Source organism: Myxine glutinosa, chromosome 14 (assembly GCF_964187855.1).
Source record: "Myxine glutinosa chromosome 14, kmMyxGlut1.1, whole genome shotgun sequence".
Taxonomy (NCBI): Eukaryota; Metazoa; Chordata; class Myxini; order Myxiniformes; family Myxinidae; genus Myxine; species Myxine glutinosa.
Window position 1 is genome coordinate 33,643,590 of NC_136274.1, and position 25,307 is coordinate 33,668,896.

Here is a 25,307-nt window from a genome sequence, read left to right on the forward strand (position 1 = left end):
CTTTATGTCTTGGCACCAAGTAAGAAAACCAGAAATGTTGTATACCAAGAGGTTTTGAGAAATTGACAATTGACAAAGCGTCATGTAGGAAATGTACTGTGATATTGCTCTAAAATATACATGTTCTTTTCATCATATATTTGTCTTATTCTTATTCAACCCGGGCGAAGCCGGGTTATACCTCAGCTAGTATATATATATATATATATATATATATATATATATATATATATATATATACTATATATATATATATATATATATATATATATATATATATATATATATATATATATATATATATATATATCTACTGTATATATATATATATATATATATATATATCTACTGTATATATATATATATATCTACTGTATATATATATATATATCTACTGTATATATATATATATATACTGTATATATATACCTATATATACATATATATATATATATATATATATATATATATGTTGTCAGGCCTGACATTGTCATGTCTTGTCAGGTTGCGGCCTCACATTGTCATTTGGTCAAGTGCAACAAGACAGCTCATCTTAGGGGAGTTGTCGGTACCTTGGGAAGAGAACATTGTGGAGGTGCACGAGAGGAAGCGAGGAAAGTACAGTGAGCTGGAGGCAGAGTGCCGGGAGAAGGGTTGGCGAGTTTCATGTCAGCCATTTGAGGTGGGGTGTGGAGGGTATATTGGCAATTCCTTTTCTGCATTTCTTGCTTGGCTGGGAGTGTGTGGGACATTTCTTGCTAGGCTGGGAGTGTGTGGGACAGAAAGGAGGATGTGTGACAAGGTGGCCCAGGTTGCCTTGAAAGGCTCATTTTGGATATGGAGGAAGTTTATGGAGGCACGTCGAACGGTGTAGGTTGGTTGTGTTTTGTTTTTTGTTACCATTATTATTTCTTATTTTGTGTATATGAGTGAGTGGGTGAGGGTGTGTGTTTTTGCATGAATTATTTTTTGCATGAGTGTGTGTTTTTGTGTGTTGAGTGGTGTATGATGTAAGGATAGGTGGTTGGTTGGTTGGTGTTGTGTGTGTATGTGTGTATGGGTGTGTATGTGTGTATGAATGATTTGGTGTGTTTTGTTGGTGAGTGGTGAAGGGTATAAAGGTGGGTGTTTGAGTGTTCCACCATGTTTGTTTGGTGCTGTGGATTGTGGATGTGGAGGTGTTGTTGTTGTTGTTGTTGTTGTTCGCACTGGCAGGGGGTGGGGGTATATACGCATCCAGGTGCATTTGCTGCATGTGGATGTTTATGTGCCCTTGCTGGCCCACCTTAGCTGACCGTATCGAGGTTGAAGGGCCGAAACGGGATGATGCTGAGGACCTCGACTGAGGACCCGGTCAGTGCGGCACACTTGTGACCAGGTGTGTTTTGAACTTATGTATATATATTGTATATATACATATTGTATATATACACGCACACCCACACATACACAGACATATTGACAAGAACACATACACAGCCACCGAGCTTGGGGGAAGTTCCGTCACTTTGCAGACATAGGTGTGGGTAGACGTCGTCGATACTCTGGGTACCATCTCTTCTCTTTGCTTTTATAGAGGCTGGTTTATAGCGGTCAAACACGTACACGACATTCTCACTAAAATGGCTAAAAACTGCCAAGTCTCCAAAGGTGGCTGCTACCTGTGGTTTTCCAATGCATTGCACTAAAGCCATTCCATCTATGGTACAGCAGGTGGGCAGTCCACCTGAATCTGGATTTTTGTGGTGCAGTGTTACCCTCGTCTAGGATATGTCCCAGAACAGCTTTGTCTGCAAAGCGAAGGGTTCCATCAGGATTAGTAATTAGGATTAGGGAGAATGACGGTCAGTTCAAACTTTAAGACCTTTCTAAGTCAATCGATTTTCCAACTTCTGCAGCAACCACTATTATCTGAAACACATCCATGTCTGCTTTGATGAAAGCCTACTTTGTGTTTGTTTTGTTTGAGACTAGACCTTTTCATCAGTGAACTAACTGTCTTTGAATCCCTCTTTGGTATTCCATAAATACCTTGGTACCTTTGCTTCTCCTGTAATACACGCTGTGGAACAAACTGTTGGACCTTGGTATTCTGGAGGTCATTTCTCACATCCTCCCGAGCAACATCATTGGACTAGATGCACAAGAGGTCTGGACTGTGATATTAAAACACATGGAATTGCTCAAACTGTCTGCCAATCAACTCAACACCTTCCTCATCCTGCTTCATTCTCTTCATTCCTGTCTCAATATGGCCACCACCATCTCTGTTGTCATTCCCAAGCATTTGTTTAGTGTCAGGTGAGCTCTGTCATTGTATGTAAAGCACCACCTACAAGCCTTCCTGCAACTTTCCCAAGATTGTTGGTGTGCTCCAGCGCCTGATCTGTTGAGATCTGATTGCGGCACTTATCGGTGCGCTTCCCCAGAAGTTACCTTCTGTGAATGAATTGTAGATAACATGTGCTTATCAATCAGTTCTGACATTGGACTTGACAAAATCTCTGCTTGGATCTCTCTGCATCATCTCTGCAATCAAAACCTCTGCATCACATCACACAGTGCACCCTCAAAGTGTCATAATCGGAGGCCTGGGCTGGGATGATTGCTAAGTATCCCACAGTGGTTTCTGCAATCCTCTGGTTGAAAGCTGTGCAAGCTGGAAGTTTTTGTTCGTTTTCATCACATGAATAGGTTCTACACATGAACCAGATATGATCAGGGAGTGTGCTGCATCAGCAGTTTCTCTCTTTTTCTTTATTTCATTTCTTGAAAGTAGTGGTCTTGAACATGTTCAGAGAACTGTGAAGGAGGCCTTTGACCATGATGATAACCACAGCTTTTGATCGCATGGGACTCCTCTGGCAATGACTTCATAAGGTGAGATTGAGAAATGGCATTGTCCTCATGGTCAACCTCGGGTGCTGGAAAGAAAGACTGCCATTTGTGTACTAAAATTATCCAGAACAGAAGTCTTGTCATTTGCACAAAAATAATCCAACTGATGCTGTGTGATGGCGGTATCAATTTGCTGCACTTTGTCATAACTGACACAATGTGCACTTGCATGCAGAAGTTGTCGAGGGCTTTTTTCCTTGTCACTTGGTGTCCATCGAGACCTATGACTATGCTTTCAGGTGTCAGCTTCTTCCATTTGGAAGGTGCAAATGAAATGTAAAATGTCCTGAGCAATGCTGAGGATGTGTCCTCTGTGTCTGGCTTTCATGAGTCTGTCTCAATGTCTTGCTCATACGGAACCAGAAAAAGGTCATCTTCAACAGTAAGTACAGGGTATTGGGCACAATGTCGATCGCATGTGCGTCATCGATTCCTTCACAGCCAATGTGACGAGAAACATTTCCTAAATCAGATTTTATCTTTGAAGTAACATGACATATTGCCCTCATGAAGACCTCCTCGTCATCTGGTACATCAGTTGAATGTATTTCCTCCTAATAGCTGCATCTAGAAGACCACCGGCAGATTTATTCAAAATCTGCATTGCTGTTTCCACTGTAGTAGGACAGAACACCAAAAGAGACTATGGTTTGTCTTGTTGTTGGACAAACCAGACTTTATCAACGCAATGGCTCATTGGCGTCTGTTTCAGCTTTTGAAGAGAGTAGGACGTCTCACCAGTTCCAACCTTGGGCAGTTGCTGGCAATGGATGTAATTAATATCAACAAGCATGGTCCCTTAGAACTTACGCACAATGTAAAATGTAACTTGAAGTCTTCAACGACATTCTCCCCTTTCACAACCCCATGGTCATCAACCCCATGGTCATCAACCCCACACCCCCTCCAAAACCCCAAGCCTTCAACTTCCCCCTTCCAACCCTAAGCCTTCAAATCACACCAACCCTGCCCACCAAAGCTCCTCAACCTCCCACCTTCCCCCAAAGCCTCAACCTCCCCTTCCGAACTCTGTCCCATCTTTGCTCTCCCTTCTCCAAACCCAGCTCCGAATATGTGTTTGGCTTCGCATGTCACCAAAATGGCGGTCGTATGATTTGTTTCCAGGTTCCAATTGTGGGTCGAGTCAGGCCAGCTGCCCAACCAATGGGTGGAAATGAGTGCAACACGGACTGACGGACGGACAAAGAATTGTATTATTATATAGATGCGAGTGCATATGTGACCTTGGGCAAAGCCATTTTCAATTTCCGTGAGGCCTTTCTCAAAAGTATCATGAATCATGCACATTGTGGGATATGGACTCTTCTTCACTACCTGTCGCATATTCTCTTTGCCATATCAACAAACAGGATGAGTGGTACTTAGCCTCTACTAAATCAATATGCTACAAAGTCAAGCCCAGCTATTTTGCATCTTAGGTGCTTCATCCTTATTTGCAATGAAAATTATAGACTCTTCCAAATTTATGGTCTGAACTTGATGCAATATTTCTTTGTTCCGAAGGTTGGATCTCATTTGACAAAAAATGCATTTGTAACACTAATGCGGGAACCTCAAGCAGGAGACATATGCTCCTGGGAGTCTGCTGACCTGTGGGAACCTGGCCTACAGTATTAGTCTCATCTTTTTCTTTGCTGGCTCGTTTCTGAATTCTGAGTACGTTTGTTTTACTGCATAATGATGCATAACAACTTTTAATGTGCCACTTTGGATGACCCTTTGGCTCAATGCAGTCATTGTCTGAATGAAGGTCCTCTAAGGTGTCACTGAAGTTACTGTCATTGTTTATTTTTCTTATTGAAAACTCGTTAACCTTTTCAAAGCAATTTGCAGTTCCTTTGTTTAAATTTCCTTCTGCTTTCTGACAGAATATGCAGCTGTCCCAGTTTGTCAGGCTGTTCCGGCGACGTTTCACTGGCAGGAGTGCTACTGGCTCGACTGCTTTATCCTCAAGCAGGTTTCACCTGAAAAAAATATAAACGTTTCAATTAAAAATGCATCACTGTGAGTTACGTACTCTTTCAAATTCACTGCGAAACTATCTTCTTTCCCTCAAATACGTACTTGTTAGTGCTTCCTGCAATGAAAAGGATTTTAGTAACACAGTAGATTTTATAACATCAATTTAAAAAGTGTACTTTTTCTATTCCCTTTTAACCTGTTTACAGGGTATTTGATAGCTTAATTTGGTACGAGTACATGCAATAGGATTTCCCTTTATTGAAAATGTGATTTTATTTTTTATTTTTTAGCCAGTGTGGCCATTTGTATTTGAACTTCAGTCTGAGTAGGGGGTCGAGAATGTGGGAAATGGGTGAATTTCACTTTAGCAAGGGAGATAACTCGAACCGATTGGTCGGCCACCTTCCGGAACCCACCCACATTTGTCGCTTGACTCCTCCCACCATGGCACCCAGACTCAATTTCTGGTGGGCCGAAGATATCAGGCCTGTAGGCCTCTGCTCATTATGCACTGCCCGGTTTTGTTGCATCAGATTTCCATTGGCTTTGTTTGGGTCGAGTGTTATTCACGATGAGGGACCCCAAAAATATAATCATATGTCGAATAAAAATTATTTGTAATGTTTAATCAAGCCGACAGCATACATAATACGTGGCTCCCGAAAGCCGTTCCTGTAGTAATTTTATGCTCATCATCAGATTTCCATTGGCTTTGGTACTCACGATGCGGTCCGCATGCGTCTTTTGTTACCTCTTCCACAACTGAGTCGATGTGCTTCACTCATGATTTAAACTGTACCACCACATGGGGTGCGGGGCTGTCAGATTTTATCAAAAATAGTATTATGTAATTTTTGAACAGCCCCATATTGGGGTTAAACAATCCGTGACCATATGATGAATCAGGGCATTCTGATAAAACCGTGGCGGAGGGTGACATGGATGAGAAGTGTTGTGTTTTCAATAGTGCATTAAATGTGTGTTTCCCAATCGCACTGTTCAGATTTTAAGAGTGTATTAAATGCGCGTTTCCCAATCAGCCTGTTACCAGATTTTGTTGCAGGTTGTGACCGCACTGCGGTTATTCCTGTTTAATATTCTGCTTCACCCATTTCTCACACCCATTTTTATTCCATGCCGTTTTGCCTAGCATTACAGGCATCCTCTCAAGGACCAATCATGACAGCCCACATTCTTCCAAAGGGCTCCTGCTGTCGTACAATAATAAAGTGAAAAATACAATTTGACATGAATGCATCAATGTTCACCCCCATGTGCCCTTATCTTCCTCCCCTTCATCTCACAGTCACTTCCACTCTGCTGTTGGTGTTTCCCCCTTTCCATTTTGTTCCCTTACATTCTGCCCGAGCTCTTCTGTAAGCCTCGTTCATGTCTACAAAAAGGGATATGCCTCTGCCAACTGTAGATGTCAATTAACCCACTGTTATATGTTTGAGCTCAATTAAAGGTCACAAAAGAGAATGGGAGAGAGAAAAGAGATAATAGGACACAGAGAGAGAAAACGGCAGATAATTCTAAACAGTGTTATGATCTGCACAATAATTTCAAAATGGCACATAATCTTTGACTTGTTGAACGCAAAATTGAATAATTTGGTCTTGTGCCAACTGCCAAGTTTGGTTGAAATCCCTTCTGTGGTTCACAAGTTATCACGGTAACGGAAATCTGCTTCGCATGCAAGGACGGACGAACAAACACATGGACAACCCAAAAACATACTTTAGAGGCATAAAAATAATACCATTGGAATCAATACATTAACCTCCAACTCCTGCTAAAAGTTATTTTTGTGACACACACACACACACACACACACACACACACACACACACACACACACACACACACACACGCACACAAACACACACACTGCTCCTTTTAGTAATATATGCTAATAGGTTTAAGGTATTCTGGGTAATTTGGGTAATATATGCTAATAGGTTTAATAGTAATATATGCTAATAGGTTTAAGGTATTCTGGGTAATTTGGGCAGAGTATGTATAATATAAATAAAAGGTTTTCTATAATTAACATGGTGACACGAGTCCTTTTTCGCTAGTATTCGGTTAAATGGCCTGTTTACTCCAACCGTTCGGAATCCAGGCCATAAAAGACTCCGTAACCTGGGTTGTGGTTGCCACCTTCTTGGGCGTGATTGCCCGATTGCGCCCTGTTGGTGGTCACAACCCCTGAGCACAAGACATTATCGTTGTACTGCATGGTTCCTTTACACCAGTGCATTATACAAGAACTGCAGGGAAGTTGCGATCAGGAAAAAAAAAAAAACCCTCATTGAAATGCTCCCAAATAGCATGATTTTGGTGAGAGGTGGAAACGTGGAAACCAGGCTTATTAAAAGTTGTCCCAAAATATTGTGCAGGTTGGATAGCAGAAACATGATTTGTTTTAATCACTTCGAAATATTTTCTGAACTGCATCAACACAAATCGCATTGTCAGGTATTCCTGCAAATCATGTAGATCCAAATGTTCCAGAAATGTCCATATTCACATTGTATGTGAATCACCTAATATATAAAGCTCATTCTAAACACTGACTGATATTAATGTTCGGTACTTTCCGGGTGATGTAGAAAACTGAAATTTCACATGCCGACGGACATTGAAGCCAATACACCGAGACAAATCCCAGAACCATCGGAAAACATTAGTAAACGAAAATGTACATTAAAAAAACCATAAACACATCCGTTAAAAAAAACAACAACCTCCAACGATATCTAGCATTTGATATACTGGAGAGATATCCGTGCTACGCACGGCTGGGAGGCCAGAAGCAAACAGGCAATGCAGATACGGTGAATGCTAAAGCATGAAACCAATAAATTCCACATTCCTGTAGTACCTTCAGTCGCACGTCAGACATGGACAGCAAGTTTGTGAAGGACTTCCATGAAAAACGTACCTGTTCTCAAACAAACGGGTACGTTCACGTATAGAAACATCAATCGTGGGACCGTGGCGAATCTGCATATGGCGATGGCAAAATATCAGAAATGGAAGGGTTTTTTTTATTATAAGCGATTCATATAAACATCCATTGAATCATATCACATGCAAATCATCAAAATCTAAACAGTATCTTTAGAATTTCAATAAAAGCCACATCACTGTTCATATCGGTAAATATTATTCCATCGTGTTTCAAATCGTGATCGATACGCTATGATCGTGATGATCGTGAATCGTGATCGATAATCGTGTTCACAATCGCTATGTCGTATGTACTCCCGATACGTGTACCAAATTCCTGATACGTGTAACTGTACCAAATCAACAGTTAAAAGGATTTTGAGCCGTTAGCTGTTATGGCATTGGCAAGATCGATGGAGACATGTTGCTTTCCCGGGTGCAGCCGTTTGTGCGTCGTCACAATGAGAACAATGAACGTCATGGGAACGCGAATGTTATGCGGGAGTCCAAACCTGAGAATGCTGGAGACTAAAGCTGAAATTGGGAAAAACTAAATAGCCTATTTTACTCCTGGGGATCCAAGGATTATCCACCCAAAATATCTTTGCGATCGGTTCAGCAGTTTTTATGGTACCTTCGAACAGACAGACAGACAGACAGACGGACATTTGGTGAATTATACTAAGATATATATATATATATATATATATATATATATATATATATATATATATATATATATTGTTGCGGATATGAGGATTGCATTTTTTTGATTGTGTGTATTGTAGTGGTAAATTGTTGTGTAACATTGGTTGGATATGGCCCCTCCTGCCTCCAGAGTTGTGTAAAGGTAAAAATGGCGTCTCGGTAGTTAATTCCATGAAACACCACATTGAAGGACCCGATAAAACCCTTGTTCAGTAGCTTATATCTTATTATGTGTTTTAGGGTAAGGCCTTGTCTTCCATTAAAATAATACTCCATTGCACTGAATCAATTAAGAATAGCTCCCCCTTCAATACTTCCATTTCCCAGCCAAACTCTCCATCTGCGGGTAAAGCAGTTCACAAGCGTGGGGTGCACGCCCTCTCATTTCGCTGCTATAGTGAATATGTGCTCCGTGCTCTGTTTGAACAAGAGGGGCGGGGTCGCCCGGGAGAGGCAAGCCCAGGGCGCGCCACGAAGGGCGTGCCGTCGGCGCCATGCCTAAATAAGGAGACAAGCCCGTGGCTCGCCACGAGGGGCGTGCCGTCGGCGCCATGCCCAAATAAGGAGACAAGCCCGTGGGATTACCATACAAGGTCACGAAACAGAGCACGCGGGGGGGGGGGGGGGGGGGGGTAGGGCGGTACCAAAACCGAGGAGGGCGTGTCAGACCCGTGCTGAAGGTTTGGACAGAAGGGTGCGACGATCGCTGGGACAAGCTACACAAGAGATACGGCAGATGAGTCCAGGTGCGTAAGAGGGTCGGCAGTCCACCGGGAGAGAGTTCAGAGTAGCACCGGAGTTGCGTGAGAGATACGAAAAGCCTTTGACAAAGAGCCGCTTCAACCAGCCGCGTGAAGCCCTGACGGGGCAGCGAGTGACCCTGCCGGCGTGCGCTGTAAAGCCGAATACAAGGAGCTGCCGGCGTGCGCTGTAAAGCCGAATACAAGGAGCTGCCGGCTCCTCGCTTCCCGCCCGGAGTGGACCTGCTCGCTGTGCCCTGTGATCCCACCTGCTCATCCCTCCAAACGATTCCTACCCTTCCATCCATTTGCGTACGTGAGTTTGTTTTGTTCGTGCTGTCCTGGGTAGGTAATTAAGTCCGTATAAGCTAGTAATTTTCACTGTGTCACCTGCGTTTTCATGTCACCTGTAAATAATCGTGACTGCTCTTTTTGCTTATGTGTGTGTAAATAATAAACCCCGTTACTCTTCTGTACATCTTCTTCTTCTTCCTCTTTGCATTCGTCGTCTTAGTCTTTTCCTGATTGAATATCTGTGGCGCGATACGGCCAACGTTTGGGTGAATCGGGTTTAGTCGGGGAACAACTGTTCGGTCGCGGAGCCTCCGCTCGGCAAATATAACATCCTTAACCGCGTACCGTAACAATTGGTGTCAGGAGTGTCGGATTCGGACCTGAAGCGTTTAACGCGCTCAAAATTACAAACTACCGAAATTGCTTTTGTTTTACAAAACCCAAATTTTGAAATCGCGCCATGGCTGGTCAAGGCGACGGGATGTCGGTGGGAGAAATAGTCGGGGTAGAATCGACCCAGGACCTCGGGGAAATGTATATGGAGGAGGTGGTTGAGGGGGTTCCAGGCGCGCAAAATGGCGCTCTCGCGCACGAGGTTACGGGCGCGCAAAATGGCGCCTCGCACATGGCTACGGCGACGGCACCCGCGACCGTAGCAGCGCCACCGGTGGATTCGGACCTTTTTATGATACAAATGGGGGCCCTTATGGAGAGGCTAGAAGCCAAAATGGGACAAATGGGAAACCAAATGGTGGGATTGAGGGCTGATAGTGAGCGATTGGAGGGCCAAATGGGACAAATGGGGAACCGGATGGATGCTCAGGGTGAGCGGATAAGGGACGAATTGAGGGCTGATAGTGAGCGATTGGGGGGCAAAATGGGGGGGTAAAATGGGCGAAATGGGGGGCAAAATAGGCGAAATGGGGGGCAAAATAGGCGAAATGGGGGGCAAAATGGGAGAAATGGGGGAACGGCTAGAAGCTAAATTTGAGGGGTTAGACGACGGGATAAAAGAGGTAAAGAATGGGTTAACGGGGGTGGAAAATAGAATGGCTGCCCAGGAGAATCAGTTAGAGGGGGTGAAAAATGGGTTAGAGGGGCTAGAAAATAGGATGGAAGACAAATTGCGGGAGATAGGGGAGCAATCCGCCCGAGAAATTAAACAAATGGGAGAGCAGATAGAGGAGGTAAAAATCGGGGTAGAAACCAAATTGGATGCTCAGAGGGATGAATTGGGACAGATGAGGGCAGCATCTACAAAAGAGAGGGAGGAGATGAAAGAGGAAATACGACGAGGTGTAAGTGAGGAGGTCTCGGGGGTACGCGAGGAGGTAAAGCGAGGTGAAAAGCGTATCGAGAAAGAGGTGAGGAATAATACGGCTAGGTTACAGGGGGGAATAGAGGGTCTGACGAGGGGAGTAGAACAGCTGACAGTGGGACAAAAGGAACTAGTGGACCAAGTGGAAAAGAACACTGCAATAATCGGGGGGTTAAAAGCGACACAAAAAGACATTAAGAACGAATTAATAGCGACACAGAAGGAATGTCAGATGGTACATGAGGGGTTGACGAAGAAGTTGGAAGAGGTGACAGAAGTAATGGAGACGAAGGACCGAGAGGTGAGGACGCACATAGAAACGGTTAAAGTGGCGTTAGAGGAAGAGATAGAGGGGGCGCACAGGGAGATGAAGGAAGTAAAGGAAAAATTAGAGGAGGTGGAAGAAGGGGTGAGTGAAATTAAGAAGAGACGAAGGGAAACTAAAAAGGAAATAAAGGAGGAGGTAATGGAATTGGTACAAGGTCTGTGCTCGAATCGTGATGATGTGCTCACTAACCAAATAAAGAGTTTGCAGGTGGCAGAGGAGGTGCGGAGACGAGGTGTCAAGGTGAGTGGCGATATACGAGGAAATGTATATGATGTGAGGGGAGCTTCAGTCGGCTTGGGGGTTGATTTAGACCCGGGTGTTCGTGAGGGACCAATGGTGAGGTGCGTGACTGGTCCGGAGTGTGTGGAAAGAGGAGGTGTGCGAGAATGTCCGACTCTGGGGTGTGTGAGGAAAAAGTGCGTGCCGAGGAGTGAGGGTGCTGTCGAGAGTGAGTCGGTCGTAGCGCGTGTGCAAGGGAGCACATGGAAGCGCAGTGTGGTGAGTGTTACGGAGGAAGTAACGGGAGAGTGTGCGCAAGAGTGTGCGCGAGAAAGGTGTGTAACGGACAGGTGCATGAGGAAAGAGTGCGCTGTCGAGAGTAAGGGTGAGTGCGCTGTCAAGAGTGGTGGTGAAAGTAGTAAGAGTGACACGGAGCATGAGTTGGTTGTGACAGGTGAGAGAGGATGTACACCTGGAATGGAAGGATGTACACCTGGAATAGAAGGATGCACACCTGGAATGGTAGAGCGTGTGTGGGAATGCACACTTGAGTTGGTAGTGAGGCACGTGGTTGGGTGTGCGAGTGAGAGCACACCTGTGGTTGTCACAGAGGAGGTGACCGAGGAGGGGGCGCAAAGAGGTGTGTTGGTGAGGTGTGCGAACGACGAGTGTGTGCCAAGGTGTTCGGTGGTCAGGTGTGTGACCAAGTCTGTGAGCGGAATGAGTGTACCTGGGTGTGTAAGAGAAGGTGCAATGACGAGGAGCATGGGAACAGCTGGATGTATGAGCAAGGAACGGGCTGCGGGGTGTAAGCATGCAGGTGAGGCATCGACAGTAACCGGGTTAGCGGTTAGAGCGACGTATAGCCGAATCGGGCCCTCGGTGCGCGTCGGGCAGCTTCGCATGCGGCGAGGACCAGCGGGGATCCGAACCACGGCGGTTTCGAAAGAACTGCCATACGCGATCCACGCTGGGCATCGCTTTGAACGGCCGCGTCCGTGCTCCGCTAGGCGGAACGGGCAGCCCGATAGGAAGGGTCGTCATGGCGACCCCTTTTTGTTGAGGCGTTCCGGCAGGTCGAGATCGGGACATTGGATGGCTCTGTGCCGAGGTGGTACGTGGGATCTCGGCCCGGGTAAACCTCCTTCCCTGCACCGAGTGCCGGACGTATCCAGCCGCCGGCACCAAAGAACCCGCATTCATTGCTCGGCTGTACGAAACCGAGCTTTAGAAGTGAATTGGCGCACCGAGAGGATCTAGTAAGTAGACGGGTGATGAGTTTAGTGTTTTGGACCCAAAATTAGAAAAATGCAAAATTTGATGATTGGCAAAGGATTGGCAGAGGATTGGTAGAATGATTGGCAAGTTTTTGATTGGTTGAAATTTGACGAGCAAAATTACAGTAAGAGATGCCCCATGTGATGGGATGGCCAATCCACCATCCCTCACAGAGGGGGGCAAAGGAGCACTAGAGTTATGGGGTTTATGGCAGTGTAAGCTCGCCGAGGGAGGGTTTGGATAATGTGTAGGGCCCTAGAGATTGACATTAGGTAACGTTAAGGTTAGGTAGCTACATTGGACAGGTAGCTGGGGACGTAGGTAGATTAGTGTGGATGATAATGACGAGGGAGCGCAATAATGTAAGGGGCGACTGGGAAGCGCAAGTTTCAGAGGGGAGTAGTTAGATGAGATGATGCCGTGTGAGTGTTGGAGGTGTATTTAGAAGTGTATTGTGAAAAGTGTATGGTGACCAGGTGTGATTGCACAGGTGTGCAACTGAACAGGTGTATGGAGCAGTGTTTGAGTGATGGTGATGGTGATGTGTGTTGTGTTGACCAACTGGTCCAGGAAGAGGAGGAGGGTGCAGGTGGCACCAGGTGTGAGTGCACAGGTGTGCAACAACAGGTATGAGGAACAGGTGTGTGGAATAAATGGTAGTGTGGAATATCTGGAGTATTAGAATGGATGGTCGTGGAGTGAGTATGGTGGAAACTATGGAGTGGAGTGGATGGTGCGAAGGTGTGATTGGGGGAAGAGTGGACCCCCATCACGAATACCCGGGGCGGGTAGTGTAAGTGTTAGGTAGAGGGTATAGGTAAATTGTGGTTGAATATTGGCATCTGTGGTGCGGGTGAGAGAATGGTATTTGGATGGGTGCATTAGTGTGGTGGAAATGGCTGAGCGTGTAGCCTGTTAGTGTGTGTAGTTGGTTTGGGCACTCCACCACTGTGAGGATGTCGGCCAGGTGAGGCCGCAGGTGGGCTCTGGGAGCCGGTAGTAGTTGTTGTGGATGGGGCCCGAGGATCCGGAGGACGCACCCGGGTAGCCCAGTGCCAGAGGGCACCGAGTGGGGTGACAGAGCCAGGAGGGGCCTTCCCCAGTTAGTTAGGTTAGGGTGAGGAGCTAGGTAAGCTCGGGTGGCAACTACAGTGGTGGAGGTGTGCAGGTGGGTAGACCTGCTGGGAGAGCTACACGTCACAGCCCAGAAATTGTGCAAGGGCACCGGGAGATGAATCGGGGGAGTGAGACCCCAAATTGAGAAGCACCACAGTTTGGTCAATGGGAATTGGTTTTTAGAACCCATAGTGGAAGTTGGCCAATGGATTGGCAGGGAGAGACCCCGGGTAGAGTAAAGTGTGTTAAAGTCATTTAGAGGATAGTTAGGATTGAAATCTCCTTGCACCATCTGCATCCACTCACCTGAGGTGACAGGTACTCCACACCATGCCATGTTTTGCTTATTTTTTATGTGCAAATGTTTTGGATTGTGAGACGCATCATGACGTGGGTGTGACATTGTGCTTGTGTTCCATCTCTCCCTCCTTATGAGGATTGATGATGAATTGGGTGATGGCAAATTTTGAAGTAGAGGGATTGTGGTGACGAATTTGGTATAGAAGAAATATGGGGAAGACGTGACAGTAGCGACAGATTGGTAAATGTGTAGATTTTTGTAAATATGGGGTAAGGGCAAGGGTAGTGTAGGTGACAGGGGGGGTGACGTACGGTAGGGACGAGCTTTCTCACTTCGCTCTCCGTACGCATTTCGCCCTGCATTGCCTTATTGATGTGTACCCTTGTGACCTTACCCCTCGCTCATCTGTCTTCCCCCCTTTTGTCTCCCACATGAGGACCTGAGCGCCACTGGGCGCTGAGGGGAGCGTGCGTGAGTCGGCCATTGTGTGCCCGAAACTCCCAGAACCAGCTGTCTGCATCGATGCACCACATTATGGACCACATGTCTGTGGCCGAGCACCACTGATGGACCCCATGGGTTGGGGCATGGCCCTCTCTGCTGGAACCGGCCATGAAGGCCCGAAATCTTGCTGGCGGACCTTGATCACAGGGCACCGATGCCCCACAGGTGAACCATACACTAGTCGGCCTGGTGGGCCATAAATAAATAAAAGGGACACGTTGGGTGCATTTTATTAATCCAAATAGGCCGCCAGCAAAAAAGATGACAACACCTGGAAAATAATAATAGCCAGCAGAGGGAGCCGAAGAGCAAGAGATCACCTGCAGGGTTAGGGGTTGTTGATTTATTTTTATTATTGAACATTCATGAACACTGATGAACTGTGGTGACTGCACCGATTGGTGCTTGAGGGTGTGTTGGTGCGTTTTTTGGGTGCTTTCATGGTATATTGATGCAGAGCAGACTGTCTCCCCCCCAGAAAGAACAATCACAGGTCCTGGGTTAGTTTTGTAAATAAAGTAGCGTCACTGTAAATAATTCTCCCCACCGTCAGTGTGTAGTTTGAAGACCATTCCGCAATTCGGTTAACTGTGGGCGTGAGTCTGTTAGGCAGGGTGCAATGGAGCAGCGGGACACATTTATTTATGTTTTAAAACTGTTGCACTCAGGGTCAGGTTAAAAGTAGAGGGAACTACACCTACGTGTCACACTAAATTAAAGTTATAGGCCCGGGACGTGCCTAAGAGGAGGAGGGTGCAGTGTTGCGGATATGAGGATTGCATTTTTTTGATTGTGTGTATTGTAGTGGTAAATTGTTGTGTAACATTGGTTGGATATGGCCCCTCCTGCCTCCAGAGTTGTGTAAAGGTAAAAAGGGCGTCTCAGTAGTTAATTCCATGAAACACCACATTGAAGGACCCGATAAAACCCTTGTTCAGTAGCTTATATCTTATTATGTGTTTTAGGGTAAGGCCTTGTCTTCCATTAAAATAATACTCCATTGCACCGAATCAATTAAGAATAGCTCCCCCTTCAATACTTCCATTTCCCAGCCAAACTCTCCATCTGCGGGTAAAGCAGTTCACAAGCGTGGGGTGCACGGCTGCTGCTATAGTGAATATGTGCTCCGTGCTCTGTTTGAACAAGAGGGGCGGGGTCGCCCGGGAGAGGCAAGCCCAGGGCGCGCCACGAAGGGCGGGGCTGTTCAGCCCCATGCCCAAATAAGGAAACAAGCCCGTGGCTCGCCACGAGGGGCGTGCCGTCGGCGCCATGCCCAAATAAGGAGACAAGCCCGTGGGATTACCATACAAGGTCACGAAACAGAGCACGGGGGGGGGAGGGCGGTACCAAAACCGAGGAGGGCGTGTCAGACCCGCGCTGAAGGTTTGGACAGAAGGGTGCGACGATCGCTGGGACAAGCTACACGAGAGATACGGCAGATGAGTCCAGGTGCGTAAGAGGGTCGGCAGTCCACCGGGAGAGAGTTCAGAGTAGCACCGGAGTTGCGTGAGAGATACGAAAAGCCTTTGACAAAGAGCCGCTTCAACCAGCCGCGTGAAGCCCTGACGGGGCAGCGAGTGACCCTGCTGGCGTGCGCTGTAAAGCCGAATACAAGGAGCTGCCGGCGTGCGCTGTAAAGCCGAATACAAGGAGCTGCCGGCTCCTCGCTTCCCGCCCGGAGTGGACCTGCTCGCTGTGCCCTGTGATCCCACCTGCTCATCCCTCCAAACGATTCCTACCCTTCCATCCATTTGCGTACGTGAGTTTGTTTTGTTCGTGCTGTCCTGGGTAGGTAATTAAGTCCGTATAAGCTAGTAATTTTTACTGTGTCACCTGCGTTTTCATGTCACCTGTAAATAATCGTGACTGCTCTTTTTGCTTATGTGTGTGTAAATAATAAACCCCGTTACTCTGCTGTACGTCTTCCTCTTCTTCCTATTTGCATTTGTCGTCTTAGTCTTTTCCCGATTGAATATCTGTGGCGCGATACGGCCAACGTTTGGGTGAATCGGGTTTAGTCGGGGAACAACTGTTCGGTCGCGGAGCCTCCGCTCGGCAAATATAACATCCTTAACCGCGTACCGTAACAATATATAGCCAAAGGGCTGCAACCTTTCGACATTTGATGATACTTTTAATAGTCGCTGCTCGTATTTTTCCAACTGCTGAAAAAAGTTATAGGGAACTCATAGCGATTGTGAATATAACACTTCTGTTTACTGATTTTGGAGGTGTTTTACTTGACGTCCTGTGGAGCATATTGTTGTGGTTTTGGAATAAAGGATAATCCCCCTCGTAGGTAGACGCACCACAACATGTAGCCTCGCGATAGTTCAGTTATTTCTTAGTGAATGTAAGCATAGTCCTGTCCTGTGTTAGTTTTGCGTTGAGCAGGCCCGTGAGTAGGGCGGTCTTTTGGGCGATAGCATGCCACATGGCAGGCCTGAACAAGTCTGGCGAGGCCGAAGGGAGGCTCTGCAGGAGGGAGTGGCTGGTAAGCAACAAGCCGCCAATCAGGGCTCGAGGGGAGTGGCTAACCACGAAGATGAGAGGTGGGGTTTGGAACATTCGAGTAGGGCTGGGGCGCAGCCATATAACCCTGCTCCGAGCCCCCCCCCCCCGCCCCACCTCAGTTGCCTGTGAGACGAGAGTTGAGTTCTCAGTTGAGTTCAAGAGAGTTGCGCGTCAGTTCAGTTGAGTCGGAGCCCCTGTGAGAGTGAGTGGAGTTGAGTTGAGCTTGAGGTCGCACAAGAACGCGCCACAGAACGAGTGCATTGAATTGCCGGTGATCGAGATTGTACACGAACTTTCCCCGTGCCCCATGCCCTGCACTCTGCTCTGTATTAATCGCGCGCTCGAGAGGACGACCCGTGCCGGGCCACAGACGCGCGATTTCCTCCTGCCTGCCTTCTCCAGCGTACGTACCGTGAACTTCAGAGAGCCACGCCGGGCGAACTGCCCCGGAGCGACCTAAGGCAAAGCGCGTTTGATGCACGAACTTCTTCTCTTCTCCCCGTGTGCATGAGTGGGCCCTGTGTCTGGATATGTTGACATTGTTAAGTGCCTGCTCTGTGTCTCTGCGAATCATTGTACATTGTGTAAATAAATTGTGTTCTTCCTCTGATTTGACCGTCCCCGTCCCTTCCATCGATTGGCCTCGCATGGTACGACTAGAACCGCTCGAATCGGGTTCCATAAAAGTAACGGCACGAGTCACATGATACGCATACCGCTCGGGCGTACTCGATTAAGCGTGGCTTGTGCGAGGTTCGGTCCCCGCTTTCGTGGCAGCGTGGGTTAAAGGTACGTGCAATGTTGATCCGATACCTTTTTTCACGCTTGCTCCAGAAGTGGCGATTCGGCCTCGTGGACACGAAGACCCAGGGGGGGAAAAAGGGGTTTAATCCCCCCCCTTTGTAATGGGAACGGGCTTCGGGAGATCCGCAACAATATTATTTAATCATATATTGGGATTTTCTTTTAAAAATACTTCCGAATTATTTTCTGATTTCACTCCAGATTTCGACATAATTATTTAGGCCAAGAGTTCCGATCGCAAAATTATTGAATTAAATTTCGAATGTCAGCTTTTAACTACACTATAATCTTTCCAGGAGCCAATGAAAGTGCACCTAGCCTCACACAGCCAATCAGTGTAACAGGGAACGGCCGAACGGACAGCCATCCTTGTCATATATTTTATGCATATATATATATATTTATATATATATTTATATATAATGTATATTTATACATGTAATTTTTTTATGCATATATATTTTCTATACATATAAAAGAAAGTTTTTGTTTGTTTGTTTGTTTGTTTGTTTGTTCGTTTGTTTGTCTGCGCAAGCTAATCTCCTGAACGATGAAAGATAGGAGGAAACCTCTAATACAAAAAATGTCGGGACGGGCCCCGGGAAGGTTTTAGGCGAGGTAGCGAGACCGGTCGAGGCCCACCTCGGCCGGGCCTGGCCCATTTCGCAATTAAAAGCTGAGCTGAAAATTACAGTAGTCAATCTTCTACGGCCGCGAGTAAAAGCTGAATTATGGTAGTAAATTAATTCAAAAAGAACCAATAATGTCGGGACGGGCCCCGGGAAAGTTATAGGCTAGGTGGCGAGGCAGGTCGAGGCCCACCTCGGCTGGGCTGGGCCCATTTCACAATTAAAAGCTGAGCTGAATTATAGTCGTCAATCGTCTACGGCCGTGAGTAAAAGCTGAATTATCGTAGTAAATTCATTCAAAAAGAACTAAAAATGTTGGGACAAGCCCCGGGAAGGTTGTAGGCTAGGTGGCGAGGCCGGTCAAGGCCGCTTCGGCCGAGCTGGGCCCATTTCACAATTAAAAGCTGAGCTGAATTATAGTAGTTGATCTTCTACGGCCACGAGTAAAAGCTGAATTATAGCAGTAAGTTCATTCTAAAAGAACCAAAAATGTTGGGACGGGCCCCGGGAAGGTTATAGGCTAGGTGACGAGGCCGGTCGAGGCCGCATCGGGCCCATTTCCAGCTGGGCCCATTTCGCAATTAAAAGCTGAGCTGAATTATAGTAGTCAATCTTCTACGGCCGCGAGTAAAAGCTGCATTATAGTAGTAAATTCATTCAAAAAGAACCCGGGCAAAGCCGGGTGCTTTCGGCAAGTTTATTATATACAGACTTGGCATTTAATATGGAATATTTTTTTTAACTTGACTTGGATTTACTTTCTGACCTCAGTATATCAAACTGGTGAGTTTCTTTCACCCTTCGGTGATGTCTTTATTGAAAGAACCATGTCACTGATTGTCTTTCGCAGCAAGAAGTCAATAACAGGATTATATCACAGGTGGCGTGACAAAATGTAAGGACAGGTACATTTGACGATTGGCTTCACAATCGGGTATATAAGGGTTGTTGCGTTCTGTATTAGTGGAAAACAACTGCTGCACGTCTACAAAAGTTATTGCCGCTTCCTCTGGAGATGGTCCGTCAACTTGACAATGCTGTTTGTCATGGAGTGGTGGCTTTACGAAATTCTGGCATGAAACAGCGTGCTATTGCTCGGCAGTATGGCATCATTCAAGGTCAGGTGTCAAAGATCCTGAAACGAAATGCTCAGAGGGGTGTCCCTACTCCAATACCGAGGCCAGGACGTCCACGCAGAACCACAAGGAGAGATGATCGCCAGCTGCACCGGTTAGTCTGCAATGGCCGTATCAAGTCAGCTAATCGGCTTAGGGCTGAGTGGCAGCAACTGACAAATGTGCCTGTATCCAGAAGGCTCGTCAACCAACGACTGGTTCAAGCAGGCTATCGTGCCAGGCGTCCCGTGAGAAAGCCACGCCTGACCAGACAACACAGCCAGCGCCGATTGCAGTGGGCCAGAGAGCACCGTCAATGGCAGCCAGGACACTGGAATCATGTGATCTTCACTGACGAGTCTAGATTTCTGGTCTGTCGTCAAGATGGCCGCGTCCGAGGGCGCAGACAAGTGCATGAAGCCCACAACGAAGATTGTATAGTGCCAAGAGTCCAAGCTGGAGGTGGTGGGGTGACCGTTTGGGCTGCTTTTCATGCAGGGGGCAAAACTGACCTGGTTGTTCTGAATGGAAACCTGAACCAGTTCAAGTACAGGATCATTCTGGAAGAAACATTGCTTCCATTTGCCCGTGCAGCCTTCGAGGATACTTTGTCTTCCAAGATGACAATACACGGCCTCATCATTATCGCATGATCCAACACTTTCTTGCTGACCGTGGTGTAGAGCATATGGAGTGGCCTGCCATGTCCCCGGATATGAATCCGATAGAGAACTTGTGGGCAGAATTAACGCGTCAAATCGACAACTTGGACCAGCAGCTTACCTCTGTATGTGAATTGCAGCAGGCTATTGTCACTGCATGGCAAGCGATTCCTGTCCAAACCTTGGCAAATCTCGTGAACAGCATGCCTCAACGTGTACGTGCTCTCCTGAATGCTCGTGGGGGTTACACGAAGGACTGAACTGTAATTTTACTGTCCGTAATCCCAGTCATAATTTAGCTTTTGTTTTTGTTGAAATTTTTTTTGGCTAATGTGCAAAATAAAGATATACTTATGGAAAACGTACAGTAGTTTAACACAGTACTGTCCGTCAATTGAGTTTGATATCAGTTTACATCACTTTCAAGGATCAATTTATTTGCTTCGAAATGTCAAATGTGGTTTTTGTTTCTTTTAAAGGTCACATTAACAAAATCTAGAATAATTTAAACATAATTCCAATGAACTTTTGGTTCTAAGTCATCTTTTAAAGTAAGTTCTCCCCCACAAAAAAAATATTCCATATTAAATGCCAAGTCTGTATATACAGTCACGTGAAAAAGTAAGTACACCCCATGTAAAGTTTTGACTTTTTCAACATATTTCTAAATACAGCTATTTGATCTTCATTTCAACAATATTGAGAGATAAAGGTGATATAATATAACAAATATCATGAAACATTTACATTTTGTAGTCCATTGTATAATTTAAATAAACATAAATGCAAATTTCGCATGTGGAAAAAGTAAGTACACCCTTGGCTCTAATAGGTGGTATTGCCCCCTTTGGCAGAAATAACCTCAAGTAGGCGTTTCTTATGACAATCTACCAGTCTCTGACATCGACTGGGAGAAATTTTTGCCCAGTCCTCCATGCAGAATTCTTTCAGCTGTGCGATGTTTGAGGGGTTTCTTGCATGCACAGCTCGTTTCAAATCCCCCCACAACATATCAATGGGATTTAGATCCAGGCTTTGACTTGGCCATTCCAGAACCCTCCATTTCTTTCTTTTCAGCCATTCCTTGGTGGATTTACTGTTATGTTTCGGGTCATTGTCATGTTGCAAGGTCCACCTTCGGTTGAGCTTCAACTTTCCGACAGATGGCCTCATATTATCCTCAAGCACCCTCGGATGCAATGAAGAATTCATCGTGGATTCTATGATGGTGAGCTGCCCCTGCCCTGATCCAGAAAAGCTGCCCCAAACCATAATATTTCCACCACCATGCTTTACAGTTGGTATCAGTGTTACATATTTATGTGAATGTATGTGAATTACTATTCAGGTCTTTGCTTATCAATGTGTAGTCGATTAAGGGTTGTTGTGATTAAAGGGTCAGGAGCCCTTCTGGGAAAAAGGAGACCGGAAACGGAAGAAGAAAAGACACGAGGTCCGGGAGAAGCGACGATTCTTCTTCTTCCTCGCCCAGCTCCGACGAGAGTTGGGATCAATACTGAGCAGCGTGGAAAAGCTGCGTTCCCAAGCCCGTCTGGCGAGAGGAGTTACCGGGACGTGTAACTACCCTTTTGACATGTCAAGTTGCCGTGGGGCCGTGCACAGACCCAGCGTCCGGCACAGTTTGCCGCACCGTCTACAAGGACGCGTACGGGTCGCACTTTGGGGCCTCGCGCGCGTTGCAAGCGGCGCTTGCTTTGCCCGCTTTGCTTGGCCAGGAGGTGTGCGCTGCAGCCGTGCTTCCCGGTACGGTACGTGCCCAGTGGAAGCACGTCCGCCCGGGGTTCGTTCAACCGCCCGTGTGCGGCGAAGCCGACCATAACCTTGTTCAGGAGGGGCCCGGAGACATTGTGAGGGACAGAGACCAAAGGGGTCGTGAGTACCCAAGGGGTCGGGAGTGGGGAAAGGGGACACACATATATAAGATGGCCATCTTAATCATCTCGGGGATTGATTGTTGATTGTGGATTGTTGATGGTTGTTGATTGTTGATTCCTTGGGGGAATATATTATTGATTACTCGGAATCCTTGGTGTGGGGTTTCTTATGGACTGGAATTCATCTTGATTGCGTTACGAAAGCGTATAAATCATATATCTTTCTGGCGGGGTGCCTCCCACGGTCCGGGGGTCACCGAGACCAGGTAGTTACCGGGAGGACCACGTAACAATCAGGTTCTTGTGGTCAAATGCTGTCTTTGGTTTTCCCCAAACATGTCTTCTGGTACTGTGGCCAAATAGCTCTACCTTTGACTCATCTGTCTAGAGCACATTGTTCCAGAAGTGCTGGTGTTCATTGGCAAACTTTAGTCTTGCCCTGATGTTCTTTCTGTACAGCAAAGGTTTCCTCCTGGCACGCCGCCCATGTAGATCAAATTTGTGCAGCCTCTTTTAATGGTACACTCGTGCACTTTGACATCAACAGTGGCAAGAGCTACCTGTAGGTCCCGTGTTGACATTCTGGGGTTCTTAGGGACTTCTTTCAGCATCTTGCGGTCTGCTCTCTCGCTGAACTTGCTGGGGCGGCCTGGCCTGAGCAGTGAGCAAGTTGGCAGTTGTTTGGAATCTTCTCACTTGTAGATGATCTTCCGGACAGTCGAATGATTGATTTCAAATTGTTTGGAGATCTTTTTAAATCCCTTCCCAGACTCGTCGGCATCTATAACCTTCTTTCTGAAGGCCTCAGAGAGCTCTTTTGATCTAGGCATGGTGACGCCGCACACTTATAATAATAATAATAATAATTCATTTATTTTGTATAGCGCTTTTCCAGAAGCCCAAAGGCGCTTTGACAGAGTGGAAAACATAATGCATAACAATACATGAAAACAACAATTGCAAAAAGACAAGAATCAAAAGGGAAATATTTAAAGCAAAAGGAGGGAGAAGGAGAACAGATAGTCAGGGGTTAGATGCTGTGGGTTGAATGTTGAATGCAGTGTTGAACAGGTGGGTCTTTAGTGACGTTTTGAATGTGGTGAGTGAGGAGGAGTCTCTGATGGTGTGAGGTAGTGAGTTCCAGAGGGTGGGAGCAGCGATGGAGAAGGCCCTGTCCCCCCAGGATCTGAATTTGGTCCGGATGGAGGGGGTCAGGAGGTTGGTACCAGCAGAGTGGAGGTTGTGGGTGGGAGTGTGTCTGGAGAGGAGGTCAGCCAGGTAGGATGGGGCCAGGTTATGGAGGGCTTTGTATGTCAAGAGGAGGATTTTGTACTGTTCTCTGGGGGATGGGGAGCCAGTGAAGCTTGTAAAGGACGGGGGTGATGTGGTCACGGGTCCGGGAATGGGTGAGTAGACGGGCAGCGGAGTTCTGAATGTATTGGAGTTTATTGGTGATTTTTGAGGGTGAACCATAGAGGAGGCTATTGCAGTAGTCCAGACGGGAGGTGATGAAGGCATGGATGAGGGTTTCTGCAGCCGTGGAGGAGAGGGATGAGCGGAGACGGGCAATGTTTTTCAGGTGAAAGAAGGCTGACTTTGTGATCTGTTTAGTGTATTTGTAGAAGGAAAGGGTTTGGTCAAAGATGACGCCAAGATTCCGGATGTGAGGGGAGGTGGATACTGGGATACCGTCGATGTTGAGGGCAAAGTTATGGGTGGATTTTGTGAGCGTTTTTGGGCCAATGATGATTATTTCAGATTTATCACAGTTAAGCTTGAGGAAGTTGATTTGAAGCCAGGATTTTATTTCAGTGATGCAGTTTGTCAGGATAGAGTGGGTGTCGGTGGAGACGGACTTGGTGGAGATGAAAAGCTGGATGTCATCGGCGAAGCAGTGGAATTGGAGACCATGACGGCGGATTAAGTGACCGAGGGGGGACAGGTAAAGGATGAAGAGGAGGGGGCCAAGAACTGAACCTTGGGGGACACCTTGGGGGAGGGGAGCAGTGGGGGATTTGCAGTTATTGATGGAGATGAACTGGCGTCTGTCAGAGAGGTATGATTTAATCCAAGAGAGGGCAGTGCCGGTAACGTTAAAGGTGGATTCAAGTCGGGTGAGGAGGATGGTGTGATCGATGGTGTCAAAGGCAGCGCTGAGGTCGAGGAGGACGAGAATGTTGAGGTTGCCAGCGTCAGAGGAGAGGAGAAGGTCGTTGGTGATTTTGAGGAGAGCAGTTTCAGTACTGTGGTTGGAGCGGAATCCGGATTGGAATGTTTCATACAGGTTATTGGCAGAGAGATGATGTTTGAGTTGAGTGGCTACAGCGCCTTCCAAAACTTTTGACAGAAAGGGTAGGTTGGAGATGGGTCTGAAGTTGTTTAGGGTGTCAGGGTTTAGACCAGGTTTTTTTAGAATGGGGGTAACAGCAGCAATTTTGAGGGAAGGTGGGACGATGCCTGTAGACAGGGAGGAGTTTAGTGTTGCAATGATAAGTGGAGAGAGAGCAGGGAGGGAGGCCTTGACAAAGCTGGAGGGGATGGGGTCAAGAGTGCAGGTGGCAGTTTTCATTCCTATGAGGAGTTCAGAGAGGTCAGTAGGGGAGATTGGGGAGAACCGAGACAGGGGATGGCAGGACAAGGGGGGGGCAGGTGGTTGGAGGGGGAGCGGGTGCGGCGGTCGTCAAGCTGTTGTAGATGTTGTCAATTTTGCATTGGAAGAAAGAGAGGAAGGAGATGCAGTTGTCTACTGTGAATGACTGGGTGGTGGTGTTCAGGGGGCGGAGGAGTTTGTTTATTGTCGAGAAGAGTGCTTTTGGGTTTCCGGAGCCAGAGTGGATAATTTGAGAGTAGTAGGCTGAGCGGGCGCGGGAGAGGGCATCTTTGTAGTGTTGTAGGTGGTCCTTGTAGGCTTGGGAGTGAACTGTGAGACCCGTTTTATTGCGGAGTCTTTCAAGTTGGCGAGCACGAGTTTTCATCAGGCGGAGTTCAGGGGTAAACCAGGGAGCAGAATGGGTGAAAGAAACTGTTTTGGTTTTTACAGGCGCAA